At 43.1% G+C, this 8,323-nt stretch overlaps 1 long non-coding RNA gene across 1 annotated transcript; it reads right to left on the bottom strand.

Annotated features, from left to right (window-relative positions):
- Positions 1-2,214: 2,214 nt before the first annotated feature.
- LOC309362206 lies at positions 2,215-7,933 on the bottom strand. The gene is made up of 2 exons (XR_014164875.1): positions 7,846-7,933; positions 2,215-3,460 (listed from the first exon to the last, which is right to left on the bottom strand). It is a non-coding gene; the product is annotated as an uncharacterized lncRNA (long non-coding RNA).
- Between the last annotated feature and the right edge of the window lie 390 nt (positions 7,934-8,323).

Genomic DNA, 8,323 nt, shown 5'->3' with positions numbered 1-8,323 from the left:
GCTCCCATGTTTCACCCAGGCAAGCAAGAGTCACCACCAGACTTCAGTGACATATTCCAGCCAGGCAAAAACAGTCAAGGAGGGTGCAAAGTGAGGGGAATGTCCTGGAGAGAGGAGGGCATGTGGAACCACCTAGTCAACATGAAAGGGAAATTTATGGCTACTGAGTCTTCTTTCCCTTTGTGCCGATTGGAGCTATTCACAGAGAAATAAGGTGACTCATCCCCTCGGGATTGGCTCCTAGCCCCATGCTGGCAGTGCCGTTTTTGCCAATCTCCCATTAAAAAACCAAAACTTAAAAATGGCCTTTTTGTGATTTTGCCCCCCAAAAAGTTCAACAACTTTTCACTCTGGATTTCCATTGTTTGAAATATGGCAACCCTACATCAAGGGACACAGGTGGTGCTGTGGTCTAAACCTCTGAGCCTTTTGGGCTTGCTGATCAGAAGGTTGGTGGTTCGAATCCTCGTGATGGGGTGAGCTCCCATTGTTTGGTCCCTGCTCCTGCCAACCTAGCAGTTCGAAAGCACACCAGTGCAAGTAGATAAATAGGGAAGTGCTCTGGTTTTGCCAGAAGCAGCTTAGTCATGCTGGCCACATGACCCGGAAAAAACTGTCTGCGGACAAACGCCAGCTCCCTCGGCCTGTAAAGTGAGATGAGCGCCACAACCCCAGAGTTGTCTGTGACTGGACTTAACTGCCAGCAGTCCCTTACAGTCCCTTACATCAAGGGACAAGCAGCAGATCCCTGGATTCTTTGGCAGAAGCCTTGACTGTTAGTGGTATGAGAGCATACTAAATGTATTTTGTGTGGATGACACCTAAGATTTTGATTCTGGACTGTCTGCATGCAGAGTTCAAGCCTCTCCCTTATGTTCATCCCTAGCAAAGTTGTGACTGATAGAGGTGTTGTTGTGATTTTATAAGCAAGCAACTTGGCCACTTTCTGTAGGTGTGATAGACTTCTCAGCCATTTAGACCAGCTTGCCTGGGGCATGTGCTTCCTCTTAATAAGCCTGACACGATGTTTAGTTGCTGTAAAGCTGAATGACTGTGAATCAGGAACATTTGCTACGCTCTCCACAATCCCAGTGGGTCGTTAGCTTTTTCTTTCTTTCCCCTCCAAAGATCTTAATTAAAGACTGCTTCCTGTTAATTCTCTCTAGCAGCCTATTAGAGCACCCTGGAGTTTAACTGTGCTCTGCTGTCAGTCTTTAGAAGTGGGGCAGTGCTTTCTTCATCAATATAGTTATGTGCATGAATTACTGCTTTGATCTGCGTGTGGGCTGTGTTTTCTTGGAATCTAGTCATGATCCACATATAGGGATTTGGGTGCACTGATGTGAAACCATTCAAGTTTTATACGGTTCAATAAGTTTAGGGTCTTTTCTTAATGTGGATCTTAATGTAGAAAAGAGCAGCTTCCAGGTTGTCCAATTCTACCACTGACCAATCATTGCTCTTCTACAGTAAGTAGCATGTGGAACTGAAATGGACATGGGTGGCACTGCGGTCTAAACCACAGAGCCTAGGGCTTGCCGATCAGAAGGTCGGCAGTTTGAATCCCCGAGACGGGGTGAGCTCCTGTTGCTCGGTCCCTGCTCCTGCCAACTTAGCAGTTCGAAAGCACATCAAAGTGCAAGTAGATAAATAGGTACCACTCTGGCGGGAAGGCAAATGGTGTTTCTGTGTGCTGCTCTGGTTTGCCAGAAGCGGCTAAGTCATGCTGGCCACATGACCTGGAAGCTGTATGCCTGCTCCCTCGGCCAGTAAAGCCAGATGAGCACCACAACCCCAGAGTTGTCCGCAACTGGACCTAACGGTCAGGGGTCCCTTGACCTTTACCATAAGATAACAGTTTTTATGTATGGCTATTCCTTGGGCTCCACCATATGACTTGTTTATTGAGTATTCATTATGATTTGTTTAGGTTAGATTATGTACTGCTTGATTAGGAATGGCTTAGAAAGTGGATTCCCATTTAGTGCTGTGCTTACCTAATTCACACATTATGAAAACATCTGAGACCTAAAACACACCATCCTTCAAAATCTCCTCTGCTGCAAATGTTGCAGTGCAGTTCTCTAGCCAAGTAATCCATACAAAAAAAACCACATGTACAAATGTGCATGTAGCAAGTGCATTATACAAATAACATAAACCAAACAATTAAATAAAATAACTTTTAGATCCCTCTCTTCTTTTAGAGCCCTCTCCTCTTCAAACTGCCATTTATTGCTTTGATGTTTGGTTCATGTTAAAATGAACCTGCTGCTTTCTCCCTCAAAATAGAAGAAGCTCAAAGTAGCATACAGCAAAATTTAAAATTACAATAACAGAAAATGGCCAAAATAAAGCAATGCAGTTAAATAATGAAAATATCTGAGCAACGGGGGGGGGGGGGGAATGTGAATAAAATCACAGGCAGTGTGGTGAAAGTGCTTAAGAGTGTCAGGCTTAAAACATGAGAGACAGAGATTCAAAGCAGAAATGCTGTGTGAATCAGCCCTTTGACTGCATATCATCCATTGTTTGGTAAGCTCTAGGAATCAAAAGTTTCTATCCCTGGAGCTCTTTGCCTTTGATCTCCAGGGGCCAGGATGTCTAATGCCAAAACTGCAACCTACATAAACCAGACTGGCTTATATCGCACACTGAAAACATCTTTAACTTTTATGAACACCATTTGAACTTTTAGGAAGCTGCCTTATACAGAGTCAGACCATTGCTGCATCTAGCTCAGTACTGCATGCACTGACTGGCAGTAGCTTTCCAGGGTTTCAGACAGAAAGTATTTTCCCAAGCTCTCCCTGGAGATGCTGGGGATTGAACATGGAACCTTCTGCACCCAAAGCAGCCCTCCCCCCTTTGGTTCTGTCAGCTTTATGATTACTTGCAAATCTCTCATTCTGGAGGAGCTTAGCACATCCTTTTCAAAAACAGCATGTGCAATTTCTCCTCCTGCATCTGCTGTGAAAGAGCTTTCGAGTGTTCTGTAGTTGGGTTGCCACCTCCTCTCACTGCCAAAATGCAGAGGTGATAATGATGTAGGTCATTGTGGCCTTCCTGACCTACATATGTCAATGCTCTTCTGGGGTGTTACTCACAGTTACAGATGTAGAACAGACTGAATGCTGTTCTACATCTGGACCTATTATCAGTTAATGAAAAGTCTATTTGTGTATTACCAGGTTATATAAAATAGAGAGCCTGTGAAGTACAATAGTATATTCACTTGTTTCACTCTTCACCATAGTACTGGACTGAATTTTCCATTCAACAGCATTCCATTTTAAACCAATTTCCATCCAGAAAAGAAGGGCTTCCCCCTACTTATGCAGACACGGTATCTATCCCAAGATCTGGCCTGAGGCAGATGATGTAGAAAGTTTGCTGAACCAAAGCAAGCCTGGTTCTGTTTCTGTCTGGAAGGTAGATCGCTGGATAACTCCTATGGTTGCTGCCCTCAAGTTCATAAAAGAAAGAGAGGGGGGAGAGAGGGGGGAGAGAGAGATACAAATCTCTCTATTTTTGATATTCAATTGATAAGTTCCAATGATTATATCGCCAAAGTGGCACCACCCACATAGTAGGAGAAGGTATCAGCTACCTTGCAGAAGCTTCAAGGTTTGCAGAAGTACAAACAAATATTTCAAACGTTCCCGCCCATGGCCATAACACAGCCCCTTAAGAAGCTATGGAATGCAGAGTGACTGTCAAGAGTAGGGTTGGAATAGAAAAATGGATGAAGAGGAATTGAGTGGCTGGTATCTTGGACACTTGGTGCTTCACACTGCAACCTTTTGTTATAGACCTGTGTTATAGACCTGCCTTTCTAAAACCAGTAGAACCAACAATGGGAGGAACATGCCCCCCCCCACCCATTCACAACAAAATGGAAGTGGAAACAGATTTCACCCCGACACAAAATAAGGCATGCTTAGAATAAAGTAGGAAAAATATAGCAGTCATCCTATTTCGATCAGGGAAGATGCACTGTACCAAACACCAATAGTTCCTCCACTGCACAATCATGAACAATAGTAGGTTTGGGTTGTAGTCTATATTTCCCATTCAAAAAAGCTGAGAGGAAAACAGCGGTGATTTTAAACATTGGCAGACGTTTGAGTAGAGTGAGCAGGCAGTAACACTGGTGGAGGGAGGAAGTGGCAGGCTTGAGTACAGTGAGAAGGGAGTTTGGAAAAAACTGTTGTGTTGGCTTTCTGGTGTTAGTTTCTGTGATGTCATCCTTTACTAACAATCCCTTAGTTCTAGTTACAGATAGGTAGCCATGTTGGTCTGTCATAGTCAAAACAAAATTTAAAAAAAATCCTTCCAGTAGCACCTTAGAAACCAACTAAATTTGTTATTGGTATGGGATGAAGTGTGCATGCACACGAAAGCTCATACCAATAACAAACTTACCATATTGTTCGCTCTATAGGACGCACTTTCCGCCCTCAAAAATTAAGGGGAAATGTGTGTGCGTCCTATGGAGCGAATGCCTCCGAAGCGCAGAGGGAGCTCTCCCAGTCCCACCAGGAGATGCTGGGGACTGAGCCTGATGCCTTCTGCATGCTAAGCAGTTGTTCTACCACTGAGCTATGGCCCTAGCTCACAATATTGCTGTCAGGATAAAATGGAGAAGGTGGAGGCTGAAGTGTGTATGCTCTGGGGAGGAAAGAAGGGATAGAAGTATAAGAAGGAATAAAGTATGTAAACTAGCCTATAAGTGAATAAACTACAGTATATTTTTAACTTACTCTCCTAATAATTTGTATATAAATTATAAAAGTGGTATATAAATTTTGTTAAATAAAAAAAGAGGAAATGTTCAGACTTTCAAACAGTATGTTATGCCTGAGCCTTCATTGCTGAAACTCCCAACAGCATTTTCATGCTCACAAACACCTGATGAAGGAACCATTGTGACAGAACCCATTCAAGCAGAGTGAAGGGGCAACAGGCTGTCAACAGTGGCAGTAGTTGGGGGCTCCCATCTATTCAAAAGCCACAGAAAGTCTTTTCAGACTGCCTGATGAATTAATCCCTTCTTTAACTGCTGGATCGATTTAACAGGACTGGAGCTAACATTTGCTTGGATTTGGCACCATTGATAGGGAACTGCCTGCTGCGTCCTCCACTTTGAAGTCACCCTGGTCTTTGGGCCTCCAGCACCTTCTTCAGCATGTCCAACCCATCTAAGAGGCGTATGATACTGGTGTTCCACTGGGTTAGGAAGAAGCCCCTGACAGAGAAGCCGTGCTCTACCATCTCGGCCAGACCTTCTGCCTCTACACCGGCTTGCAACACTCCTCACATTTCACCCTACTTCACGAGGAACAAGGCACAACCCGCTCCACTCAGGAGGTCCAGCAGGCGCAAGGTGCTGCGATTGCCGAATCTCACCGACCCCAAGTTTTTAAGATCTGTCATTGGCAGCGTTGGCCAGAAGAGAGCCCACAGGCATGGCAAGCAAAAGAAGACTCCAGCGGGAACAGGAAAAGGGGTGAGGGCTAGGCTAGAGGCAAGAAGGCTCCAAAGCTATTTGCGGGATGGGATTGCTTTGGAAGATGCCTTCTCACAATCTCTACCCTTGAACCACGTAAGGACATCAGAAGTGCTTGCTGGATTGGCCTGTCTAGTCCAGCATCCTGTTCTCACAGTGGCCAACCAGAGGCCTGTGGAAACAAGAGCATTCTGTATTCCCTTCCTGCATCTTCCAGCAACTACTATTCACAAAGGTTACTGCCACTGACTGTGGAAGTAGAGCATAGCCATCGTACCTAGTTGCCATTGATAGCCTTTCCTGCATAAAACCATTCAAGTTGGTGGCCGTCACAGCTTTCTGTGGGATTGAGCTCCCAGAGGGGTAGCTGAGCATGCCTGCTGCAGGAAAAACAGGCATTAAAAGCTCATTTCTCCCAAAGAATCCTGGGAATTGCAGTTTGTAAAGAATGCTACAAATTGTAGCTATGCGGTAGAAGGGTAATCTACAGTTCCCAGAATTCATACAGGGGAGAAGCGATAATGCTTTTAATGTATGGTGTGTACACAGCCTCAAATTAGCTCCACCAGCCCTGTAATACTAGAGCAAAGATTATAATGCATATTGTTGTTGTTGTTGTTGTACTTTTATAAATATTATAAAACCCATTCCTGCAAGCCATGTAGTCTGGAATAAACCCAGTCACCCCTCCCATCATTAATTGTTTTACTAGGTGGGGAGGGGTGTTGGATCTGCTTCCCTGCCTTGAAGAAAGGCGCAGATCAGATGTGTGCCCAGACCTGGCCACGCTTCGCAAGAAGGGTGTGTTGGTTCAAGGTGGCCACGCTGCCTGCAACTTGCACTCCTTCCTGATGTGTCTTCCCCAAACCCCTTCTTCCAGAGGCTGTGTTGAAGTTTTCCATCACGTGGAGCACAAACCGGCGGAACTACCTCAAGACTCAGGCAGTGGTGGAAACCCTCCTCAAGCATGAGATGCCAGAGAGCCTCTTGCAATACGAAGGGATCAAAGCAGCTGTGGAGTCTCTCCTACCATACACGGCACTTCCAGAGGCTGGGCCGGTTACTGCAGGCCTCCATGTTCTTTGATTTCATGTGACAAAACATGAAGTTGCCTGACGCCAAGTGGGACGAGTAGATGGACATGTGATGAGCTTTATTTATTTATTTATTATTAATGTTATTGAGTACAAATTAGAAAAAATACAAATATACAAAAAAAGGGAAAATACATGTAACCAATAGAAAATTAGAAAACATTTTACCTCTTCTAATATTTACAATTATTTGCACCTCTACAAAACAATATTCACAATAAAGAAAAGAAATGAAAGGTAAAATATAAAAGAAAAGAACAAGAAGAAGATAAAGAAAAGGAAGAAATAAGATCAAGAATGAGAATTTTAAAAGTAGATAAGTATTCACTATACACAGCCATTTCCAATCTATATTTATGTTCAGTTATGTATTTTCATCATATCCTTATCTATCTTAATTAAAATATTTCTAAAAGACTTCCACCGTTTGCCTCACGCGTTTTTGGTCAAAACCTTAGTGTTACTTCACCCCTGCTTTACTCAAACCTCTGCTGCTGTTAAAAACTGTGTGAGATAAGCAGTCCAATCTAACAATGCATGTTTTTGCTAGTTAGCATGTGGAAGGGTTAACACCATAGAGATGTATTGTTGATAGGCAAACTCAGACCATAGAAATGAAATTGGTAGAGAAGGCTCTGCGTGATGTCCTTTCCCCTCTGCTTCTGAGAAGGAAGAAGCAAAAGAAGTATTTCCTGTTCCTTCATTTTATCTCTCTCTTTTCAACCAGCCAGAGAAACAAATGTCTGTCCACTTGCTCCAGTAACATCAGGCATATCCCTGAAATGTTTTTTTGCTGTAAACGCAAGTACTTTCCTGCACTTATTTGTACTGCTGTTGCTGCTAAAGACAAATACTTGGCTGTAAGTAAACTATATGTTTGAACTTACTTTTCAGTCTGTAGCCTGTTTCTTTGATAAACAGGCTAAAAAAAGGAGGAGATCAGCCTTAATGGCTAAGTCCTATGCCTTCAAATAATAATAATAATAATAATAATAATAATAATTTATTATTTATACCCCGCCCATCTGGCTGGGTTTCCCCAGCCACTCTGGACAGCTTCCAACAGAATATTAAAATACAATAGTCTATTAAACATTAAAAGCTTCCCGAAATTAAACTGCAGAAGATGGAATTTAAACTCTGCTTGGCCCCACGCTTTTAAAACTGATCCTTTTGTCTGTTCACCCACACATGTGCGTCTGTGGAGGAGTAAAACATAGTTAATTATATTTCCTCACCTACCTAATAAAGCCCATACAAACCAAACACTTCTTTCCTCTCAGTGTTTCTACTTTCTTGCTGTACTCATTATGTCTCCCTCTTCCATTCCTCAGTTGCCTTATATGAAAGAGATAAAGGATGCTGAAGCCTCAAATATTATACAGTACCTTCACAGAATGTATTTCACTCCTGGCACCATGTGTTGTTTTCGATATCGAGTTCCAGATTCAGTGTAGTGATTCAGAAGAGATATTTTATTAACAAGCAACACCCATATATGTGTAACATCCATCAACTGAACAAGCTGACAGGCTTGCTGTTAAAGATTCTATTCATCTTAAAGATGCAGCAACATATATCAGCATGGGGTGTTAATGCAAAGAAAACTGCAGAATAGAAGACAGGGTGAGGCATGGAAAATCGGGGTACCCTGTGTGCAAGGGACAGCTGAGAAAGGTAAGGAGGAGGGGACAAGGTAAAGGGGGTGAAAGTGAAACCG

This window comes from Podarcis melisellensis, assembly GCF_964234715.1.
Source record: "Podarcis melisellensis genome assembly, chromosome: Z".
Classification (NCBI taxonomy): Eukaryota; Metazoa; Chordata; class Lepidosauria; order Squamata; family Lacertidae; genus Podarcis; species Podarcis melisellensis.
Note: the sequence above shows the minus strand (reverse complement) of the source record. Positions and strands in the feature narration are given on the sequence as shown.